Source organism: Triturus cristatus, chromosome 5_2 (genome assembly GCF_964204655.1).
Source record: "Triturus cristatus chromosome 5_2, aTriCri1.1, whole genome shotgun sequence".
Taxonomy (NCBI): domain Eukaryota; kingdom Metazoa; phylum Chordata; class Amphibia; order Caudata; family Salamandridae; genus Triturus; species Triturus cristatus.
Genome location: NC_140588.1, coordinates 1,082,832,753 through 1,082,857,387, shown reverse-complemented (window position 1 = coordinate 1,082,857,387; position 24,635 = coordinate 1,082,832,753). Strand labels below are relative to the sequence as shown.

At 42.4% G+C, this 24,635-nt stretch overlaps 1 long non-coding RNA gene across 2 annotated transcripts; it reads left to right on the top strand.

Annotated features, from left to right (window-relative positions):
* Positions 1-299: 299 nt before the first annotated feature.
* LOC146829708 (uncharacterized) lies at positions 300-23,554 on the top strand. Of its 2 annotated transcripts, XR_014962040.1 has the most exons (4): positions 300-365; positions 22,748-22,867; positions 22,992-23,105; positions 23,429-23,554. It is a non-coding gene; the product is annotated as an uncharacterized LOC146829708 (long non-coding RNA). The 2 variants fall into 2 exon arrangements; XR_014962039.1 differs by having other exon boundaries at positions 22,992-23,526.
* The last annotated feature ends 1,081 nt before the right edge of the window (positions 23,555-24,635 follow it).

Here is a 24,635-nt window from a genome sequence, read left to right as displayed (position 1 = left end):
CTGAGACAGTAAGAGTCTGTAAAAAGTATGTGCAAGTTTGAAGAGTTTACTATTATTAAAAAAGGCAGATAAAATTTAGGAAGGTAGCAATTTTAGAAGTTCAGGTACTTTAAAAAACCCTTGTCTGCCTTACTGCTTTTTTTGACCGCTGCGCGTCGGCGCCATTGCCTCTCTTTATGTCCTGAGCCTGGCTGGGTAAAGGGAGACTAGAATGCCCCCACTTCCAAAATGGCGGCGATCAAATGGCCCAGCGGAAGTTAGTCACCCGAACCACCGAAACCTCCCTCCACTCAAACAGCCGACAAACGGCAGCTGTGGACCGGGGAGATTCCAGATGGGAAAGAAAGATCTGTTTGCCTGAGACGGTAAGCGTCTGTAAAAAGTATGTGCACGTTTGAAGAGTTTACTATTATTAAAAAGGCAGAACATTTTTAGGAAAGTAGCAATTTTAAAATGTCAGATACTTTAAAAACACTTGTCTGCTCTTACCGAATAGAACACCTTACTGCTGTCAGAGCAATGCCAGCCCCCGCACGAGGTGAGGAGCAGGCTGGGACCGCGGGGGCCTTGAGGCAGTAAAAAGAAGAATAAAGGTGGGAAACAAGCAGAAAGAGGCAGAATAAAGGTGAGAAACGTGTAGAAAAAGGCAGAATAGAGGTCAGACATGAGCAGAAAGAGGAATGATAAAGGTGAGAAACGAGCAGAAAGAGACAAAATAAAGGTCAGCAATGAGCAGAAATGGGAAATAAAAGGTGAGAAACAAGCAGAAAGAGGGTGAATAAAAGTGAGAAATTAGCAAAGATGCCTGACAAAGATAAGAAGGGAGCAGAAAGAGGCAATATAATGGTCAGAAACAAGCAGAAAAGGGTAGAATAAAGGTTAGAAAGGAGCAGAAAGAGGCAAAATAAAGGTCAGAAACGAGCAGAAAAAGGTAGAATAAAGGTCAGAAAGGAGCAGAAAGAGGCAAAGAGGCCCAGCCCCCTTTCCCAACCACTCTGCACAGGGGCCCCCTGGCCCACTATTGGTTGGGGGAAGAAGTCCCCTAGGCTGCTGAGGGCCATAGGGGGCCTAATAAGTCCCCCACAGCCAGATTGCCGAGATGTCATCGGAGGCCTCACCCCCTTTCTCAACCAATCTGCACAGGGGCTTCCTTGTATACTACTGGTTGGGGGATGAAGTCCCCTTGGCTGCTGATGGTGGTTGGGGGCCAAGAACCCCTATTGTTGCAAGTCCCCCAAAGTGAGATTGCTGAGACCCTGTCAGAGGCCCCAGCCCCTTTCTCGGCCACTCTGCACAGGGGCCTCCTGGCACACTACTGGTTAGTGGATAAAGTCCCCATGGCTGAAGAGGGACATTGGGGGATAAGAACCCAATTATTGCCACAAGTAAGTCACCTACAACTGGATTGCTGAGATGTGGTCAGAGGCCCCGCGCCCTTTCTCAACCAATCTGCACAAGGGCCTCCTTGCACACTACTGGTTGTGAGTAGACGTCCACTTGGCTGCTGACGGTCGTTGGGGGCCAAGAACCCCTATTGTTGCCGCAAGTAAGTCGCCCACGGCCGGATTGCTGATATGTAATCGGAGGACCAACCCCCCTTCTCAACCATTTTGCACAGGGATCTCCGGGCATACTACTAGTTGCGGGATGAATTCCCCTTGGCTGCTGAGGGTCATTAGGGGCCAAGAACCCCTCTTGTTGTAACAAGCAAGTCCCCAACAGTGGGATTGCTGAGACGTTGTTAGAGGCCCACCCCCTATCTCAACCACTCTGCACAGGGGCCTCCTGGCGCACTACTGGTTGGGGGATGAATTCCCCTAGACTGCTGAGGATCGTTGGGGGCCAAGAACCCCTATTGTTGCCACAAGTAAGTCCCCCACACCTGGATTCCTGAGACCTGGTTAAAGGCCCCACCCCCTTTCTCAACCAGTGTGCAAGGGGCCTGGGCGTCCTGGCACACTACAGGTTGAAGCTGCGGTCGCTAGTGCTCAATTTGCGCTCACCTATGGCACAAAAAAATTCTTCACCATTGCAGAGTGCGAAGTTTATTAGTAACTCAGAGTTGTCTGCAGAACGCGGAGTTGCTGAATTCTGCAAACCCACAACTGGAGTGTAATTTTATGCCGAGGCCTAGTTACCATCCTCAAGCCCACTCAGAGACTCACACACCCACTCAGACACTTAGGGACCCACTCTGACACTCAAACAACACCTCACAGGCCCACTCAGACATTCACACACCCACTCACTCACTTACTCAGAAACTCACACACCCACTAACCTACCTATACAGCTACTCTCACACCTTCTCTCAAAGGTTACAGGTTACAGTTAGAAAATAAAATGTAAAAAAACATCAAAATTCATTAAAATAACCAAAGGGTACAGGGACATTATAGTTAGTAAAATAAATTTAAAAAACATAGAAATTCATTGAAAAAAACAAAGGTGATTAGATAGATAGATAGATAGATAGATAGATAGATAGATAGATCAGCTGTTCCATAGTCAAATATAGATATCTGGATAGTTAGGTCCACAAGAGGCTTGATAGATAGTGAGGGGATTTTCCAGCTTTGATACGGTGCATAAAGCATAGAGCTTTGATTTTGGACCTAGATTCTATGCGCAGCCAATGCAGGCTGCGCAGAGAGGAGGAAACAGAGGTGGTTCTAGGCAGATTGCAAAGTAAAAGGGCAGCCATGTTCTGGACCACTTGAAGCTTACGGGAGACCTCCTTGCAGGCACCCAGAAGAAGTACATTACCGTAGTCCAGCCGCGATGTCACTAAGGCCTGGACCACTTACTTCTGGGTGTCTGGGGGAAGCATCCATGTGATCTTCCTCAGCCACCTGATGATGGTAGTACAGGTGGCTGAGACTTTAACCACATGTTGCCTCATGGATAACTGATTGTCAAAGAGGACCCCGAGATTGCGTGCTGTTGTTGCTGGGACCGGCAGTAGTCCCATTTGCTGAGGCCAATATTGCGGGCCCAGGAGGGCGGAGTCCGGCCCGAACAGGAGCAGCTCCGTTTTGTCGCCATTCAGCTTCAGTTTGTTAGTCAGCATCCAATTGGCGATGTCAGTAAGCCCAGAACGAAGAGAAGAGGAGGAGGAGTGCTGATTAGAAGAAAGAGAGAAAATGATTTGAGTGTCATCAGCGTACGAAAAAATAGATAGTCCAGACTGTTCAGCAAGAAAAGCAAGGGGTCTAACATAGAGATTGAAGAACAAAGGACTGAGAGTAGAACCTTTGGGGACACCATACGGGGAATTATGAACAGTGGACACCGAAGAGGGGGAGAAGACCTAAAAGTGCGATCAGAAAGAAAATTGGAGATCCAAGCAAGTGCGGAGCCACCGATCCCAACAGACTTCAAGGCAGAAAGAATCATTCACACCTGTCATCCAAGAAAGGGATTTCAACACAGAGACCATTCTCTTCCCTCACCCTACTACTCACCCCCGTCATCACTGGGAGAAGCCTCAGCAGAGAGGCTAGTTTTGCTGCACAACCTAATACGCACACCCGTCGTCCGAGACAGGGGTCTGCATGGAGAGGCCAGTCCCTCCCCATACTGTACTACGCACATTTATCATCAGAGAGAGGGATCTCAGTGGAAAGGCCAGTCCCTCCCCACACCCTACTATGCACACCCATCATCCGAGAGAACGTGTGAGCCGAAAGGCCAGTCCCTCCCTATACCCTACTATGCAAACCCATCATCCGAGAGAACAGTGTGAGCCGAAAGGCCAGTCCCTCCCCACACCCTACTATGCACACCCATCATCCGAGAGAACAATGTGAGCCGAAAGGCCAGTCCCTCCCTATACCCTACTATGCACACTTGTCATCTGTACGAGGCATCTGAGCTGAGAGGCCAGTCCCTCCCCATACTGTACTACGCACATCTATCATCAGAGAGAGGGATCTCAGTGGAAAGGACAGTCCCTCCCCACACCCTACTATGCACACCCATCATCCGAGAGAACAGTGTGAGCCAAAAGACCAGTCCCTCCCTATACCCTACTATGCACACTTGTCATCTGTACGAGGCATCTGAGCGGAGAGGCCAGTCCCTTCCCGTACTGTTCTACGCACATCTATCATCTAAGAGATGGATCTCAGTGGAGAGGCGATGCATCCTACTATGCACATATGTCATCTGAGACAGAGGTGTCAGCAGAGAGGCCAGTTCCTCCCCATGCCCTACTTTGCACACTAATCATGCAAGAGAGGGGTCTCAGTAGAGAGGTCAGTCCCTCGCCACACTCTACTTTGCACACCTTTCATGCAAGAGTGTCCAAGAATGTCTCAGCATAGAGGCCAGTCCCTTCGCACACCCTACTATGCACACCCATCATCTCAGGCAGTTCTCAGCATAGAGGACAGTCCCCTCCCACACCCTACTATGCACAGCTGTCACCCAAGAGAGGGATCTCAGTGAAGACAGCAGTCTGTCCCCATATCCTTGTATACACATCCGTCATCCAGGAAAGATATCTCAATGGAGAGGCCAGTCACTTCCCACTCCTTACTATGCACATCTATAATCCGAGAGAGAGGCCTGGGCAGAGATGCCAGTCCCTCCAAAAAACCGTACTATGCACACTCATCATCCGAGAGAGAGGTTAGAGCCAAGAGGCCTGTCCCTCCTCACACCCTACTATGCACAGCTGTCATCCAAGAGAGGGATCTCAACGATGAGAGCAGTCTGTCCTCATATCCTAGTAAACACATATCTGTCATCAAGAGAGATGTCTCACTTAAAAGGACAGTCTGTTTTTACCCTAGTAGTTGTGTGATTAATCCAGTAACTAGTTTACAGCCTTTTTTATACATACTTTTATTAGTCTCAAGTGACTCAGATAAATATATAGATAGAGTCAGCTGTTTGGGTGTTCCCACTCTTGTGAGAGCCCTGTGGGTGTTAGTAGCCCAATAGAAAGGGAGTTATTATAGGAAATATTTAGTTGTTAAAGAGTGTCAGTTTTGTAAATAAGTATGGTATTCGATGAGGTTGCAGTTCTGTTGCGATCCCGCGAGATTCTCGCGAGAGAAATTTGCAAGCTTCAGGGAGTGAAGCTTGGCACATAAGGCTCGTATGATCTCACGAGAGTCTCGCTAGACCCGCATGGAAAATTACTGAGTCAGCCTGCCAAGAGATGTTTTACAATCCAGCAACAGTCTGGTGAAATCGTTTTTGGAGAAGTAGAAAAAATGTAACCAGGTTATATTAAGGTCAACCATAACATTGTCACTACATGGCTGAAGAAAAACTATGATGTAATTGGCTGCACAACCGCAGATAGCTGAAATTGTGCTGGTAGGTTTGGAGGAGAAGGGAGCCTCTTTGACTTTTGCTCAGCAGAGGGGATTTTATTTGAAAGTAAAAGAGACTGCAGTTAAGAAACAGCTCCCCGTTCTGGTAATTAAAAGAATAGTTTATGTACTTTGTTTAGAAGAGTCAGTAAGTATCCTACTGTTTATAAACCTACTGTAAACCTTGTTTACTGAGTGAACAACTGTTTGTAGAGGTGTAGATTCTCAGTATAGCTTTTTAGAAGACAGCAGGGATTGCATGTTGCGTAAAAGAATGAAGTGTTCACCCTGTTTACAGTTGTAAGTAAAGAAGATACTGTGCTTCGCTGTTAGCCTCGGAATCCCTCAGGCAGAGATCCAGAAAGCACTGAGATACTTAAAACAAATATGATGGACGCTTATTACCCTAATTGGAGTGTCCATCTAGAAAACCTTTGTTTGTATGAAGTTCTGCAGTACTAAACATACAGAAATAACATAGATGGAAATATTAAACAAGGAAAGTTTGAGGTGAAGGCTGTAACGGATGATTTGTTAAACATTCAAGACCAAGTCTCAATAATCATTATAAACTGAGCTGATAAACAGGTAAGAAAACAGAATTCTTTTACCTGTCTATTTTGCAATTGTTTATTAAGACACTTTCAATGCTGTCAAAGATAGTAGACAATTTGAAGTGTTTTCCATATCTCGGAAAATGTTAAATGATGAAATTCAAGAAGAACCAATTGCCATAGAGATTGTAAAGGACCGTTCAGAAGACAGCCAGAGCGAATTGCCTAATAGTCAAAATCCGATTGGCATGCCTGTCATTGAAAATGAGGCATCCATGGCTATGAATGAAATGGAAAATGTTATGGGTTAAGTGAGGAGGGAGACCATTTATCAATTGAATCAAGAATAGATAGAAATCTTTGAGCAAATAAGAAAAGATTTAAAGCATGAACTCCTACATGATAAGTCTGAATGTTAATTTACAACATTCAAGCCTACACGTCTCTTTATTAGTAGTCAGACAGATACAGGAAAAAGGTTTCTAATTAAAGCGGTGACTGCATTTGTTTGCAGAAAGCCTAGTTGTGATATTTCATGTGCTGTGCTCGCAACATCAAAGGAATCACTTTGCACAGACTGCTTATGTCGCCTGTGGAACATAACAACAAAGTAGAGTGCTTGAAGTTATCTAGTGATGCTTGTCATGAGGTTTCCAGAGTTCTGAAAACCCTGAAAGTTCTTATTATTGATGAGGTTAGTATGGTATCAAACCTAATGCGAGCTTTCATTCACCTGAGGATGCACGAGGTCCTCAGAACTGACTATGATGTTCTGTTTGGTGGTAAACACATCATAGTTTTTTGTGACCTTCTGCAGTTGACTCCTGTCAAAGGTCAACCAGTTTTTAAGAAACTGCTTCATGAGGAAACTAAAAAGGCATTAGGTAGTATTAAAATGCTAACATATAGCTACATTTTCAGCATGCTTAGTTGACACAGCATATGAGACAGGCTGCATGTGTGAAGTATGACAATATATTGAAAGATATGAGAATATGAATTATTAGTAAACAAGCAAAGACAGCTATTGCTTCTCGGATGGTTAGGTCCCGTTTCCAAATAATGAGTCACCACCTTCTGTAATGTAAGATCTTATGAAAACTCACAGAGTGTGTGCCTCATGCCAACATTGGAGGAGTGCACTCAATTTAACTTAGAAATGCTTCATTTGGAACAAGATATTGTGAGCCTTAATACTGAAGATACAATGGAACATCAAGGTTTTCAGTTACCACTATTCCAATCAGTGATAAATAAACTTGAATCACTAGAAAAAACTGTTTCATGTACTGCTGGTTTAGAAAAGACTCTAAACCTATGTAAAAATCGTGGAATAATTTTGCGACTAAATCTGAACGTCAAGGAGGGATTAGTGAATAGTGCAATAGGGGATGTGATAGACTTCATTATGTATTCCAATAGAACAGAGTATGAATATATTTTGATTACATTTGATCATATTTAAGAGGCTAAACCAATTGGAAGGTGCAATATGGATTTCTGTTGGTAAAAGACCTCTATTTGAAAAGGCAAGTTTCCCCTGCATCACCATTCACAAATCTCAGGGATTACGTTTGGATGCAACAATGATACATATAGGTCACACATTGTTCAAAGAAGGCATGTCTTACGTTGCTTTCTCATGAGTTAGGTCATTATCAGGGTTGTACCTACTCCCCTTTGATGGGAGCAAAGTCAATGCTGACTCATCATGTGTGATAGAATACAATTGTGTGAGAGGGCTGTATGCTCTTCATCTAAGATTATATCTTGTTTTTGAGAAGCATTCCAGTTATAGTACGTAAAAACTGCTGATAGTCCGGATTTTTCTAAAGTTTCAAAACTAAGTGAAGAATTTGCAAAGATGTCAAAAAAGCTAAACAGTTATGAGGTCAATAATGTAATAGGTTTTCCATGTTTTAACACTTCAGGAGCTTCATGTTTCTCTAAAATAGAAATTAATGTTGTGTTCCACTCCGCCTACAACCGGTGGCTGAAAACATTCTACAAAACAAAGACAAATCTGTAAGTCAAGCTTTCACAACTCTGATCAGTTTAGTACACACTGTCAAACACGTGTGTACTTCAACTGCATTTATACGGGATATGGTTGACCATTGTAATGGTGATACGCAGTTCATTTTCAACGTGCAACAGGATTCATAGGATATTTTAAACATAGTGCTAAATGTCTTAGAAAATTAGGGAATTTCAATTAATGACTTCCTTAAAACTAAGCATTCATGGAACCATGAGTGTGCCAATTGTTCCTATTCAGAAAGAACTGACATTGATTCAGAGCAGTTTGTGTACCTTACAGTGGCAGATTGAAAGTAAGTAGCTTTTGAAAAACTTTTGGTAAAAGCTCTGCAGAATAACTGTTGTCCAGGCTGCACATCAGACCTACTGTCTACGTTAGTTTGAGACACAGTTCTAAATATCTTATTCTCATGCTACAAAGATGCAGAGCAGATGGCAGTAAAATCAATACGGATATCACCAACTTTAAAGGTGGTCAAATATCAATTTATAGAAAAACATACACTGCTATTTCTGTTATTTTTCACCATGGAGAGTCAATCAATTCTGACCACTACCCTGTCTACCTTAACAATTGATGTGGCTGGACTGAATGCAATGACACATCTTACAGTAAAGCAAACATTACATTATAAAGCTCCAAACTCCTATCACATATTTCTACCAAAGTTCTAGAGAAAAATAATATTTACAAAAGTTGTAGTACATTTAAACGGATAGAAAGCATAAAAGCATAAAAGTTTATGTTCATCGGTAAATTTGTTATCCTAACAGAGAGAATAAATATACAATGATTGAAAATTCTTAACATTAAAAAAGGAAGTTGTCATGAAATAAATTAATCAGTGTCAATGTGTCTATTGCGAACATCTTACATCAATTTAGTAATAATGTTCTCTTGCAAATTAAAAATGGAAATAACAATTTTTGCCTCTGCTGTCAAGAAACTCTTTGTTTAAAAGCTAATTTCATACATATAAACATGCGTTTTTTAAACAAATCTAATTGATTTATTTTTCCCTACAGTTCAATGATGGATTGCATTTTAATTAATTATTCAGACTATACACACGGTTATTATTATGGTGTATATATATGTGTCCTTGGGTCACTTTGAACAGAGTGGTCTTTTCTGCATATGTTTCCGCGTAAGGCCAGAAACGCGGTACAAGGACTCACCCTTTCAAGAGTCCTGGGAACTGCTGGCAATGAACTTTCTTCTTTCACGGAGGTGAATCACCCAGGACCGCCACGGGAACGGACCATGCCTGCGGCTGCTGCCAGGTTGCAGACTGTGATTGCGGAGGAGAGGGCTGATTACAGCGTTCACCACAGCCTGGTTTGTTCGTTAATCGAGGCTGGGGCGTTGGGGACTTGAAGGACCTCTGACACTGTAATAGATGGATGATGCCTGCCACCACATGGCCCCCCCTTGACATGGTAATTTACAGCGCCCACTTGAGCAACATTAACCCTGCTTTTGGTACTTACCAGGAATTGCATTCTGGGAACTGTAGTCTCAGACTTGACTGCAGCTGTTCCCAATTAGGCAGGATCAGCTGATCTCCCAGCACAGGGAGCACCAGAGGCATTTCAAGGAGGGAAACTGCACCATTCAGTTGTAAGCGGCGTCTGAGGAAGGCTGAGAAGCCGAAATGCATCATGCTGCGCAACTTTTAGTGATTAAAGGGTTACTCCAATAATCCCCGCTGTGTCCTTGGGTCACTTTGAACAGAGTGGTCTTTTCTGCATATATATATATATATATATATAGATATATATATATCTATATATATATATATATATATATATATATATATATATATTACCTACTGGCGGTCGCCAGTAGGTAGTTATAGTTAGGACCCTGTTTCCATAGGAAAACCGCAACATTCTATTTTGAATAACTTTGGCGCCGGTCGACGAATCCTCGCGAAATTTTCAAAACTAATGGGGCGCTACGCTCCGCTCCTACCCTGAAAGTCTCGGGGGGATTCGTCAAGCGGGGGCTGAGAAAAAAGGGGGGTCCCAAAACGCGTTTTCCCCATGCATTTTTCCATAGGACCTTTAGACACAGCTACAGCCCGAACGGCTGAACAGAGTTACTTGAAATTTGGCAGAGAGGTAGTCTACAGGTCAAGGAAGTGCCTTTTGTAGGTCTGGTGTAAATCTGTTCAGTAGTTCCTGAGAAAATAGCATTTAAATCAATATATATATCTGTGGCAGCTTACCGTGCGCTTACCGTGCGCTTACGGTAAGCTTACCGTACGCGTACGGTGCCGTGTGCGAGCGCGATTCTGATTGGCTGTTAGATCTTAGTAAACATTCGAATCGGTCGAAACCAGGAAGTGTCGGCCGCCATTTTCTCTCTCGCACTCTGAGGGGGGGGAGGAAACACAAAGTCGGATAACATGAAAAGGGGCAGGCTAGACAGCTCCTAACCACCTAGTCATGGTTAGGGAGTCCCAAAAGAACCCCCAAGGCCAAAAATTTAATTTTTTATTTTTTCGAAAAATCGCCGATTGCGCTTACCGTACGTGTACGGTCAAAAATAAATTAAAAAAAAAACAATATCGACGTTTTCCCCACCCCGTGTGCAAAAGGCGCCAGAAGGGCACCTTTTGTGCATGGCATAGAAAACAGCTGAGCATTTAATAGATAACCTTTCACAACGAAGCGCATAATATGTCCTCCGTGTGCGGACGGTGCGCGAAGCGCATCGTGCGTACATGGCCCATCCAGCGTAACGGCACCGCGTGCCCACCGTGCGTGCACGGCACTAACTGCGTAAAGTGCTCACTCCGCGTGCTCACTGTGCGCGCACGGAACGAACTGCGTGAAGTGGGCGCGCACGCCACGAACGGCGTAAAGTAACTTAGCATTTAAAAAACCGTACAAATTCACTGAAAAAACCATAGGTTTCACACACGTTATAGTTAGGAATTAGCATTTAAAAAACCTTGCAAATTCACAGAAAAAACCATAGGTTTCACACATGTTATACTTAGCTGGACATTTCACTCCTAAAAAACCATTGAAATTCCCCCGTTATAGTTAGTGCAGGCAACTATAACTCACGCAACCGCAATCCTCTGCTGATGACATATGTGTCTTAATGAAAAAAAAATATTTGTAATATATGTATAGCTAAAATTTAATGGAAGAAGACATGGGCAAATAAGTGTCTAAATACAGTATTAGCATCAGCAGAGGATTGCGGTCGCGTGAGTTATAGTTGCCTGCACTAACTATAACGGGGGATTTTCAATGGTTTTTTACGAGTGAAATGTCCAGCTAAGTATAACATGTGTGAAACCTATGGTTTTTTCAGTGAATATATATATATATATATATATATATATATATATATATATATATATATATATATATATATATATATCCAGGAAACAGTGTGCCCATGCACAAAAGCGCACTCGAGCCAGCGTTAGGTTGAGGAGACCTGATTGGCCCATTGGAGGGCAGATTTGACTAAATGTTTGCAGGTGCGGGTAGCTGCAGTGGCGTCTCACCAGGAAGAAGGGATAAACCCGAAACGCGTCGTGAATTTGGCGCCACTATTCTTTTATTGACTTCCCGTGACATTGGCAGTTTTCCCTGAATAAAGGTCTCCTCAACCTAACGCTGGCTCGAGTGCGCTTTTGTGCATGGGCACACTGTTTCCTGGATATTTAGCGCGGCCGCCCAGCCGCGAGAAGTGCACCACCCCGTTGATTGTAGGGGGCCAGGGGGCTTGGAATTTGCCAAGTTCCTAGGAGCAGCGTGATTGGAATGATTGTTTTCTGCTGCTGCCACGAGAGGCCCATCTAGGGCTAGATGCAAGAATTATATGCAGCATGAACATTGAGGCACGAAAACTTACCCGCACCGCATTTCCCAGAATACATCTGAAGAAGTCCACTTACCTGATTGGCCCATTGGACGGCAGATTTGACTAAATGTTTGCAGGTGCGGGTAGCTGCAGTGGCGTCTCACCAGGAAGAAGGGATAAACCCGAAACGCGTCGTGAATTTGGCGCCACTATTCTTTTATTGACTTCCCGTGACATTGGCAGTTTTCCCTGAATAAAGGTCTCCTCAACCTAACGCTGGCTCGAGTGCGCTTTTGTGCATGGGCACACTGTTTCCTGGATATATATATATATATATATATATATATATATATATATATATATATTCACTGAAAAAACCATAGGTTTCAGGGGTGTTATAGTTAGCTGGACTTTTCACTTGTACAAAACCATTGAAATTCCCCCGTTATAGTTAGTTCAGCTAACTATAACTCGCGCGCCCACAATGCACTGCTGATGACGTCACATATTACATCACTCATGACATGGTCAGTGACATCACTCATGACATCACTCATGACATCTCAAATGACATCACTGATGACATCACTGATGACATCATCCAGTGAATGTGTGTTTTTCTGAAAATTAAATATGTTTTATATATGTATATCTCAAGGTCGATGGAAGAATAAATGGGTATATAAGTGTCTAAATGGATGATTTGTTTTTGAAAAATTGATTGTGTAACTGACTGATTAAGTGTATCATAGTGAATACATGGCTTAGTGAGTAATGTTTAAATATGTAAATATCTGTATCAGTCTCTCACTTTGTGTATAAGTGGCTGCATGGGTTGGTGAGTAGCTACATGGGTGTCTATATAGGTTATTAGTTGGTTTTTTGATTATCAGTCTGAGTGTCTGCATGGTTCGGTGGGGGGTATTACGTAGTGCATAGGTGCATGAATGAGTGACTCACTGTTTGTATGTGTTGAAGACAGCATGTGTGCAGGACTGTATGGGTGGATGAGTGTGTGTATGGGTGTGTTAGTGAGAAAATGACTGTCTCAATAGTGTCTTTATGAGTAACTACATATGTTTTAAACTAGTATATGTGATTTTTGGTGTATATAAGTGGGTATATGTGAGAGTGAGAGATTGAAAGAGTTCCTGTATGAATAAGTATGTGTTTCTATAAGTGATTGTTTAAAAGACTAAGTATGTGTAAGTTTCCGTAGAAGTAAGTGTGGTGGTGTGTGTATAACTGTATATGCAAGTAAATGTATGTTTGATTCTTTATTAGCATGAGTGACTATGTGTGTGAGTAACTCTATGGATGAGTGGCATTGTGTAACAGGATGTATAGGTGTATGAGTACATATGATGAGTGAGTACATGTATGAGTGACTGTATAGGACTGTTGGTGAATGAGTGGATGTGTATGTGGATCTTAGAATTACTGAAGAGGTTGTTGTAACTGGTATTGGTATGTCCAATGTTTTGAAAATTTTAGTCTCTATTTTTTAATGTGTGTATCAAAGGTTATATTAGGGTGAGAGGAGGTCTGTCACTCTATCACAAGGATGATGTCATCAGTGATGTCATCAGTGATGTCATTTGAGATGCCATCAGTGATGTCATGAGTGATGTCACTGACCATGCCATGAGTGATGTAATATGTGACGTCATCAGCAGTGCATTGCGGGCGCGCGAGTTATAGTTAGCTGAACTAACTATAACGGGGGAATTTCAATGGTTTTGTACAATTGAAAAGTCCAGCTAACTATAACACCCCTGAAACCTATGGTTTTTTCAGTGAATTTCTGAGGTTTTTTAAATGCTAATTCCTAACTATAACGTGCCTGAAACCTATGTTTTTTTCTGTGAATTTCAAAGGTTTTTTAAATGCTAATTTCTAACTATGCCTACAGAGATACGACATGTGAAGAAAGAAGAAAAAATGGACAGAAAGAAAAAAAAGAAGTGCAGAAAGAAGCAACAGAAGTCCTCAAAGACGAAGAAAAGTGCAGGAAGAAGGATAACGTGCAGAAAGAACAAAAAGAAGAGCAGAAAGAAGCCTTGTTGCAAAATCATCCCGTACCCTCAACTTTTTCAGACGGATACTGGTGGTAACTGAGTCTGACTAACCAGTCCTAGAGCCAGTGCTATGTTAACCCCTTCAGCGCTGGGCGAATTCCGCCGCGGTGCTGAAGGGTTCGTGCGCGGGCGGGCCGATGACGGAACGGTTCCGTCATGAGCACAGCTCAACCGTGGCTCATGACGGAACCGTTCCGTCATGAGCATGGAAGGGGTTAAAAGACACTTAGAATACAGTGAAAACACCTACATACACTAGGGAACATTATGCGTTGGGGTTCCCCTGTGATTAGCATGACCTCCTCTGTAAGCCCCTAGTATATAACAGGGCAGGGGGATTAAAACTACCTCTTAAAACAGGCCACAGGGCGTTTTTGAACACGTTAACTCAGGCCCCGTCCCCTCCCTTCACCACTGTGTAAACACGCCCTGTGTCCGTTTTTAGATGGGAGATTAAGTTCATTTGAATCCTGAGGGTCCCTAGGGTCCAACTAGCCCACTAGGTACCTCCAGTAAGTGCCACAGAGCTGCGTTGCAGAGAGGTGTAAAAAGTGGCACGGCCTGGACCACCTCTCTGCAATGCAGCTCAGTGGCGCTTACTGGAAGCACTTGGTGGGCTAGTTAGCCCCCAGGTGCCCTCAGTATTGAAGGGAAATTATATCCCCAATTTAAAACGTGCCATAGTGCGTGTTTGCACACGTCACCTCAGGCCCCGTCCCCTCCCTTCACCACTGTGTAAACGCGCCCTGTGGCTGTTCTAAGTTGAGAGATTAAGTCCCCTTGAATCCTAAGGGTCCCTAGGGTCAAACTAGACCACTAGGTACCGCCAGTAAGCGCCACAGAGCTGCGTTGCAGAGAGGTGTAAAAAGGGGCTTGGCCTCAGAACACCTGTCTGCAGCGCAGCTCCCTGGCGCATACTGGAGATGCCCGTTGGGCTAGTTGGCCCTCAGGGCCCCTCAGTATTGAAGAGGAATTAATTCCCCAACTTAAAACTCGCCAGGGGGCGCGTTTGCAGAGTGCTGCAAGGAGGGGGCGTGGCCTCCGGCACGATGCCAGTCTTTTATTTATTTTAATTTTTTAAGAAGGGGGGCTGTGTGGTTCCCCTTCTTATTCTAATTTATTGGCCCTGATGACCCCATCCCCCAGGGCCTGTCTCCTAATTATATTTTTTTGACCCCAATCCCCAGGGCTGGCCACTGTTTTTTATTATTTTTAAAAAATATATATTTATAGACACACCTAGGACATGCTGGACAAACCGTACGTACCTATCACCATGACGATTTGCGTGCTATTCATTAAAAGGCGACTATGCATACAATGAATCCACGTGGAATGTATTTACACCACTAGTGAAGCTCTGACATGTCTGATGCCCTACCGTGCCTAATCCCGGTAGACACCCTTGTCGTTTATTTATACAAACATGGGTAGCTATTGACGGGCACATTTAATACACATGCACACCAAGCCATTCAAAGGGGATTCGACAAAAATTCGACCAAAACTATGCAAGAAACCCCCGTCACGGTTAATAAAACACACATCCACTGCCAGATGTGTAATACTTTTTATTTTAGTCTCTGGAAAGGGGACGAACATCACTTGAGAGTCACAGCGCGCTCCTGGCAGAGCCCAATGCTGTGTTACACCCACCATTGCCTGCTGAGTGCCACACACCTCTGTGTTGTATTCCACTAGCTAGTGCATATGCTATGCCACTCTCTAGCCCATGTGCACTGTAACACCACCCCGTGAATATGTCATGCCACACTTGTCTTCGCACGGGTTATATTGCCCCATCTAACGTGCCTTCCTCGATGCCTATGTTATAACGCACAGTGCTATGCCATACATATTACAATCTGGGATCCATATCTTTGTCACAGTGCATATGCAACGTTACACTCCCCAGCACATATTTTATATTACAACTTTAGAGACTAGTTAGGTTACACAACACTGCCCTGTGCATATTAAACTCCAAGGCGCATATCGCATAGCACGCGCTAGAACCTGTGCTATCTCGCGCTCTCCAATGAATCTGTCATTGCGCACAATGTATTGCATATTATATTTCACGCCCGGTTCATCTTATATCACACTTTTTGGTGCATAGATTATACCATACACTATATCTAGTTTTCATTTTCAATCGTGCTCTCAGGACTATGTTCTATATAACACTGTGTTCACCTACCCTTTTCACGGGCATTACATTTTGCGATAGGGGGTGGAGGGTCAGGGGGTGTTTCTGCCAAGTGAGCCCGGAGTCACAGTCACAAACGTCCTCTTCTTCCTGAATAAAAGTGAGATTATGCTGCATACTTGTTCATATTTTAAGTAGTTCGCACAGACACACGTTTTAAAAACAATAAAGTTCCTAATACCCGCCTTCTCTGAACAGTTAGCTTGCTGCCCCATCCCCTTCCTCCCTATCCTCTGTTGTGTGAATCCATGGACTAGCCTCCTCCCTCCTGCCATGCATGGTCTGATGTGCTGCCTCTGCCCTCAATTTAGTATGATGTACCAGTCCCCTCCTCCTGCCCTCCATTGCCCAATTCTATGCCCCATCATTGACCTCCTGCTTAAACTCTGTGCTTAGCTTGCTGCCCCTATTCTCCTTCCCCCTGCCCTCCGATGTCTTTGTGCATGCCCCTGCTCCATCCTTTTTGCCCACCATGTTCCATGGACCTGCCACTCCTATCTACTCTGAGTGTTCTGTTGAGCTGCCACTCCCCTCCCACCTGCCTAGCATTGTCAGATGACTGTAACCTGTCCCTGCCACCTCCACCGTGCCTGTCCACATGCCATGCCCCTATCCTCTTCCTCCTGTCCTACATGGTCCATTGTACTGCCACACCCTTCTGCCCTCCCTGGTCTGTTGTGCTGCAACTGCTCCTCCTGCCTGCCCCGTGCGGTCTGTTGTGAGGCCCCTTCCCCTGAACTTTCTTGTCTGTGCACAGGTCCTGACCCTCCCTTCTATCCTCCATCGTCCTTTGTGAATGCCCCTGCACCCTCCTTCTTGCCCATCATAGCCATTGTGCTGCCAATAACCCTCCCACTTGCCATGCATGGTCTTCTGTGCTGCCATGGCCCCTCCCACCTTCCCTGTGTGGTCAGTTAGCTGCCCCTGACCCCCTCCCACCTTCCCTCCATGGTCTGTGTGTATGCCATCACAGTCTCACTGTTGCTCTTCATGGTGTGTCTTGCTTCTAGTGCCCATCCTGCCTGACGTCCATGGCTATCTTGCTGCTCCTGCCCTGCCCCCTTGCCCCCAGCCCGCTGTTTACATGTGCAGACCCCTACTCCCTCCCTCCTGGCTTGTCTGTTCCACTGTAATGCCCCTGATCCGTCCCTCCTGCCCTTTATGGTCTGTTATGCTGCAGCTTTCTCTCCTGTCTGTCCATTATGGTCAGCTAGCTACCATTGCCTCTTGCCCCTCTGTTCTCTGTTGTCCATGTGCATGGTCCTGTCCCCTCCCTCTTGCTTTCTATGGATTGTTGTGCTGCACTCCCGTCCCGCATGCCCTGTGTGGTGTATCGTGCTGCTGCAAACCCTGATGCCTGCCCTGCAGGGTCAGTTTGGTGCACCTCTCCATGTCCCTCCTGTCCTCTGTTATCCAAGTCCATGTCCCTACCCCATTTCCTTCCATGATCCAATGTACCATACTTGCGAACATTTTGAACTTGGTAAAAGGGAAATTTTGAAAAAAAACTGGGGTATTGATTTTCCCCTTTGAGTTACCTTGAAAAAGAGGAGATTGTAGACAGGAGACAGATCAAATAAAGCCCATTTGAGCTTAAAAACATTGGACGTTTCCTGGCTGAATCGGGTCTGTTGGCATGTATGGTTGTACTACCATTGCCTCTTCCTTCTGCCCACAATGCTCTATTACATTGCCACAGCCTCTCTTGCAAGTCCTGTATTGTTGGTTTGTTGCCCCTGCCCCCCTTTCCACTGCCCTCCATAGTCTGTTGTGCTGCCACGGCCCTTCCTGCCTGCTCAGTGTGGTTAAGTTGTTGCCTTTGAACCCTCCTACCTGCCTTCAATTTTCAGAGTCCGTGCCCCTGGCCTCTGCCTCTCAACAGTATCCTAATGAACAACTAGATTGCTAACATTCTATATTTATTACAAAAGTGTGGAACGCCTGACGTCATCTTGATGTAATCAAAACTGTAATACCTAGAGCATTTCCTTTAGAAATTACATATATGAGAGGGTCTTATTGGCATCAAAATTATGGTTAGTGCTCTAAAAGACTAAAATAAGAACATATTTTCTGAGTTTTCAAATAGCGACAAAGCACTTTTAAATTATTTGTTATCTTTATGTTTTTTTATCCAGTTGACCACTTGATTAAATGTTGCACTTAGGGGAGAGGATGTGGTGTTACTTCCAGAACTGCAGACTTTGCAACTGGGGAACCAGGTTGGAGTTTCTGCTTCAGCTCGACATTCTGTGATTCTGGTCAAATCACTTAGTCTCCCCATGTCTACAACCAAAATGAATTTGTTCTTGTGTGATGTAACAACTGCTCATGTAAAGCACTCCAATACCTGACAAGTCTGCACTATATAACACTGCAAAAACACAAAATAATAAGTGTTTTGCACACTTCTGTCATTGGACTATATTTGGGCTACATCTGGGTGAAAATGGGCTACATTTGGGCTCTTTTGTCTCCGGTGGCCATCTTGGGAGATTTATTTGTTATGAAGTTTCCTAATTTCCTCATGTACTGCAGTCTCCTCAGTAGGAAATGCTTTCAGTTTTTTACTTTGATTCCATCATGAAGGTATTCAGATATGTCACACATTTGCCATAAATTCTGAATGTTAGCCCTCTAGTTGCTCATTAGATCACTGTAGTAAAACTACTGTTCACCATGGAAGTCTGCTCCTGGTATTAAAAGTGCATGTTTCAGTCTGCATGTCAGAATTTTTTAATGAAATAGAAGAGGATTTGAGAAGTCACTCAAAATGTGCCCTCATTTTCTTTCTTCAGCATTAATCATAATTTCTATGGCAAAATGAACCCCCTCATTGTGTTCCTTTTTAAATTAAATGTTTTAAGTGTTACCAGTTTATTCCAATCAAGATGGCTTCAGGTGTGCCATACTTTTGTCATAATGAAGACAGTAAGCGCTCTAGTTGTTTTTAAGAACATTCTGGGACATTTTGGCATTGGGCTATACTTGGGCTACATCTGGGTGATATTTGGGCTACATTTGGGCTCTTTTGTCTCTGGTGGCCATCTTTGGAGACTTATTTGTTATGAAGTTTCCTAATTTCCTCATTTACTGCAGTCTCCTCAGTAGGAAATGCTTTCAGTTTTTTAATTTGATTCCATCATGAAGGTATTCAGATATGTCACACATTTGCCATAAATTCTGAATGTTAGCCCTCTAGTTGCTCATTAGATCACTGTAGTAAAGCTACTGCTCACCAGGGAAAACAGCTGCTGGTATTGAAAGTGCATATTTCAGTCTGCATGTCAGAATTTTTTAATGAAATAGAAGAGGATTTGAGAAGTCACTCAAAATGTGCCCTAATTTTTCTTTTTGCAGTACTAATCATACTTTTTATGGAAAAATGAACCCCCTCATTTTGTTCCTTTTAAAATTAAATGTTTTAAGAGTTACCACTTTAATCCAAGCAAGATGGCTTCAGGTGTGCCATACGTTTATCATAAGTAGGACTGTTAGCGCTCTAGTTGTTCTTTGGAACACTCTGGGAAGCTGCAGTAGAACACAAAGGAATCAACTGACAGTCTCTGCCCTTGTTGGATGTACATGTTTTACTGAGAATGTCAGACTTCATTCTCACATGACTGAGAAATATAATGTGAATTTACAGAAAATAAGCTCTCAGTTTAGCTTATAGATCACCTTCCAAACCTATGTGGGAAAAGCATGAGAAAATATTTTTCTCTCAATCATGATATCCCAGCAGAAGGCTTTTTCACATGGTGAAATCACCTTAGAACATACCACAATTCCTAAAATGAGTATGGTACCATCAACAAATGATTTATAATGTAACTAAAGTCTTAAAACCTTCTATTAACTGCAATGCTTTTTAATGAGGTGCTATCATGTATATTGGTCCCAAGATGGCTGCCAACACTTCTTGGATGAAGTGCTGACAGCCAATCAGATCTCAGGATGAGATGTGTGGTTAGGCTCCGCCCACATATATATATGATTTTACTTTTGATTTTCTCAGGAACTACTGAACAGATTGACACCAGACCTGCAAAAGGCACATGCCTGACCTGAGGACTACCTCTCTGCCAAATTTCAAGTAATTCTGTTCAGCCGTTCGGGCTGTACCTTGGACTAAAGGTCCCTATGGAAAATTGCATGGGGAAAATGCGTTTTGGGACCCCCCTTGTTTCTCAGCCCCCGCTTGACGAATCCCCCCGAGACTTTCAGGGTAGGAGCGGAGCGCCCCACTTATTTTGAAAATTTCGCGAGGATTCGTCAACCGGCGCCAAAGTTATTCTAAATAGAATGTTGCGGATTTCCTATGGAAACACGGTCCTAACTATAACTATCTACTATTCTTATTGGTTATTAGCCAAAAAGAGAGAAGGACACAGTGACAATAAGGGTGAACTGACTACGGAACAGAATAGGTCCCCACACGAGTATATATTAGAAAACAATTTAATACATAAGTTTTACAAAAAGGAAAAACACATTCATGAGTAAACATACTTCTATTTAATTTCCATTACCTTTTGGCTTCACCGCACACTCTAAATACTCAATTGAGGTAAAGATCATTAAGTATGCAACCGTGTTCGCATTCAAAACATTTTTACCAACTTGGTGATACTAAACACCTTTGTCTAACTTATCTAGATTTCTAGATTAGTACTATGCGAAATACCGCTAATAAGACTGTCTGGAATTTGTACTTCTAAAAGGAGTGCCATCGTTGTCAATTACGAATCCATACTGACAATATGGAGTATTTCTTCGCCACTTTTAATTCTCACTATTTTGGTCTTACCAGACGTAGTAAATACCCAAAATGAGAAAAATGAATGGTGCACATATCCCTATTCTATGCAAATATATTTTATTATTTTACTAACTAGATTACATTAAATAATTTTTTTACTTATCTAAAAGTACCAATGAAGTACTATACGAACAACTCCCAATAAGACTTTTTGATACTATAATTTCTTAAAATATGTGTACCATCACGCATCCACACGCATAACCTGTAAGAACATTTATTGTTCCAAGATGGCCACTTCCTCTCCTCTTTATTCACCTTTTGCGGGGCTTAAACAATCTAGAACCACTTAGTTCAAGACGGCCAATCAAGGTTTCCTCTAGTACGGCTAACGAAACATTTATAGGAACAATTCTTTCTGTTCTAAGATGGCAGCCCATTTGTCTATATCGTAATATTTGATGGCCAGTTATGGGCCCTTTTCACTTTCTCCCATACATATTTTGGAACGTACAAACATTCTTAGAAACAACTCTTCCTGCTCCAAGATGGCCGCTCCCATTTCTATACCTTAACATTTGTTGGCCAATTATGGGCCCTTTTTACTTTCTTCCATACATACCATGGAACGTGCAAGTTTCGCGCCAAAATTCGGATTACCCAATAAAAGAAGCCACTCTCTGCTGACTTTGCGTCCACTGCCGATACGAAGGGACGGGAGTCGAGTTTCGGGCAAGAACCATCCTATTCGGAGGTAAGCGCGTCAAGATATATTGCTCGTGTAGGTAGATGGCTACCAATCGCAATCTCCATTTTTGACAGTGTTTTGAAAATTATATCTCGATACTACCGTTAACAACTTTTCCCACCAATAAATGTGTCGTGAATATAATTATACATGAGGAGATACATTTAAATGACCCACAACAACCAGGTTCTAGTATCCAACTTATCACTCCACCAACGGGAGACGAATACAATCTATTTGAACTTTGTGTTGTGTATACTGTAACGTTTATTCGCCCATGATTTAGACTCACTTGGTGGTTCAAAACTATACCGCTCATATCTCCCTCTCTTTTCGTATATTACATAACGACATTGGGTTAACACGAGACAGTGAACCTTATGCCTATATTGTCTCTCATTTATTTAACCCATATATCTTGTTTAATATCTACGGTTACGACACCCTTTATGAACAGAATTCTCTGACGGACATCAGTAACAATAAGTATCCAAAAGGGAGAGGAAAAAAAACTTCCTTTTTCTTTTTTTGGTAAATGCATGTTAGGTGAGGCTTCTTGTGCTTTTTAATGAATTTTCTGATACCTTTTAATAATCCGTTCTTGCTCTGCACTGTCTTTCGCAGGGCTTACCAGAGCCGGTTCGTTTACTTCACCTAATTTGATGAAGTCATTAAATAATCTATCAAGTAAGGAGGTCGCTTATATTTGATTCTTTTAATAAACAATTGTAAACCAATTTCAGGGATGAGTTTGTTTCTCCATTACTTTTTTTCTCTTTTAGAAATTACTACATAGATGACTACATGAAGATCGTCCCATTGACTCATTTTCACAAAATATTTTCATATCACGGTACAGCATCACTGAATATTAGGTACTGTGTATAATATTCCTAACATCTAGACTAAAAAGAGGGTTTTTGATGTATACGTACTGATTTTTCTTATTCTCACCAGATACCTTGGTGGATACCCGCTCTTCTCAAAACATAGCTGTAAAACACCAAGAAACCTTACTAAGAAATGAATCACTTGTGTTTATGGTTACAAGAATTAGAATTATAAATCTTTGATTCGTGGATGATCTTCTCTTTAGTAATAGGTACAGTATTTTAGACTCTTTAATTCTTGAAAATACCCTAGTTTTAACCTTTGGTTTGGTAATAACCATACTAATATCAGCACTTTTTTATTTCCCATTAGCATTAGAAATTACTGGGGAAGACCTGTTACTATCAACACACAACTGATACACTTATCAGGAGACCTTCTTGCAACAAAACTTGCTTATCCGAACCTTCACAAGGTTCATAAAATTCTTGGGTATTTATACTTCTTCTCTTTTTAAATATTCAAACTTATATTATGATCATAGTCACACTCAACTAGTGTATGTCGGTCCATTGTCTATTTTCAAACCTCTGCTCTCTACTACATACTTCTACAGAACCACATCGTACGTTGGAGTCTTCTCTTGAAATTTTCTACACTTATTACTGCGTGTTAACAGAAGCATAATTACATGCCTGACATTTGAGGCGTTCAAAGACTCTTTCCAAAGGTTAGTGTTCATATCCTACCCTTGGACCCAACGCTCTACCGTCTTTACACCGGATGTGGTGGTGGGAACAATCCTATTTTTAAATTTAATTACCTGACTGGTCACATTTTCACCCTTTTTTCGTTCCTATATTATCACTTCTCTTAACCAACGCACGCTTTTCTTTCTTTCTCTTTTCTCCCATTCGCTTCACTCTAAAATATTCTCATACTTTGTCTATTTTTTGTAATGGAACTGAAAATAACGGATTGAACCACTATTGTGCAATTCGACACATTGTTGGTGTTTTTGTGTAAACTAAGATCTTGACATTCTTCTTACAGCCCTGAGGAAGTCACTATACGTGACGAAACACGTGTCGGCTGTCATCCATCTATATCAAGATTTAGAAAATTGAAGTCTCCCTGTAGTGAAATAACTAGGGAGTTCTGACGATTTGTTTACTCATGAATGTGTTTTTCCTTTTTGTAAAACTTATGTATTAAATTGTTTTCTAATATATACTCGTGTGGGGACCTATTCTGTTCCGTAGTCAGTTCACCCTTATTGTCACTGTGTCCTTCTCTCTTTTTGGCTAATAACCAATAAGAATAATATGACTCTAGAGTGCCGGGATAGATTTATGTATAAAATCTGTTAATTACGAGGATTGCTTTGCATGATACGTATAATTTAGTACTCAGGTAGTAGGGTGCTTTCTAATCCCGATTGGCACCATCTATATAACTTGTTATTGATTTCATTGTTTTTTCCGGCAAATATTACTATATACCCAACTTGATGTCAATTATTGCTACGATGTGCATCTTCTGATACATTACTACCCCAGTTTTTTGTTGATGACAATTTATGTGGAGGGTAGCACTCAGTTCTTCAGATTGGGATATTTGTCGGATTGGTTCTAACAATATAAACGATACATACATTCTAAACACTTACCATTTAATAGAATATCTGACATTGTCTGCCTCGGTGATGGAAACATTTGAGGCAGAAAGAAACGCCTTACTCCAAGAACTTTTCACTGGCTCGGCACAGAAGGTGCCTAACCCTAACAAAAATGAGGAAAAGGAAGGTCTTAAACTGAAATTTATAAAATTAGAACGGGCACGTAAACAGGAAGTGTCCAGGTGGTGGGACTCCATTATCCTAAAACGATATTTGGATATTAAACAAGTCCCGCGTGGACTACGAATTATCATTTTCCCCACCTTTGAAGACCTAGATGCAGACCTTTTGAAAGAATGGGAAGAATTGAATCTCTCATCATCATATAGAATGATGGACATTCTGATACGACATGCAGATAGAAAAAGAGAGCTGTTGTTACAGGAAATAGACAAACTAGAGGCAGAAATTAAAAGTCTAAACCTAGAGGAGGCAACTGCTAAAAACTACAAAATTCTGAAAGATGTGCTCAACGCACATCAACTATATATCAAAGAGAAGAAATTGCGCAAACTAAAAAGGGACGATAATGATTATAAAAATGGTAGAGTTTTTACGTTTGCAAAAAAGTTCGATGACATA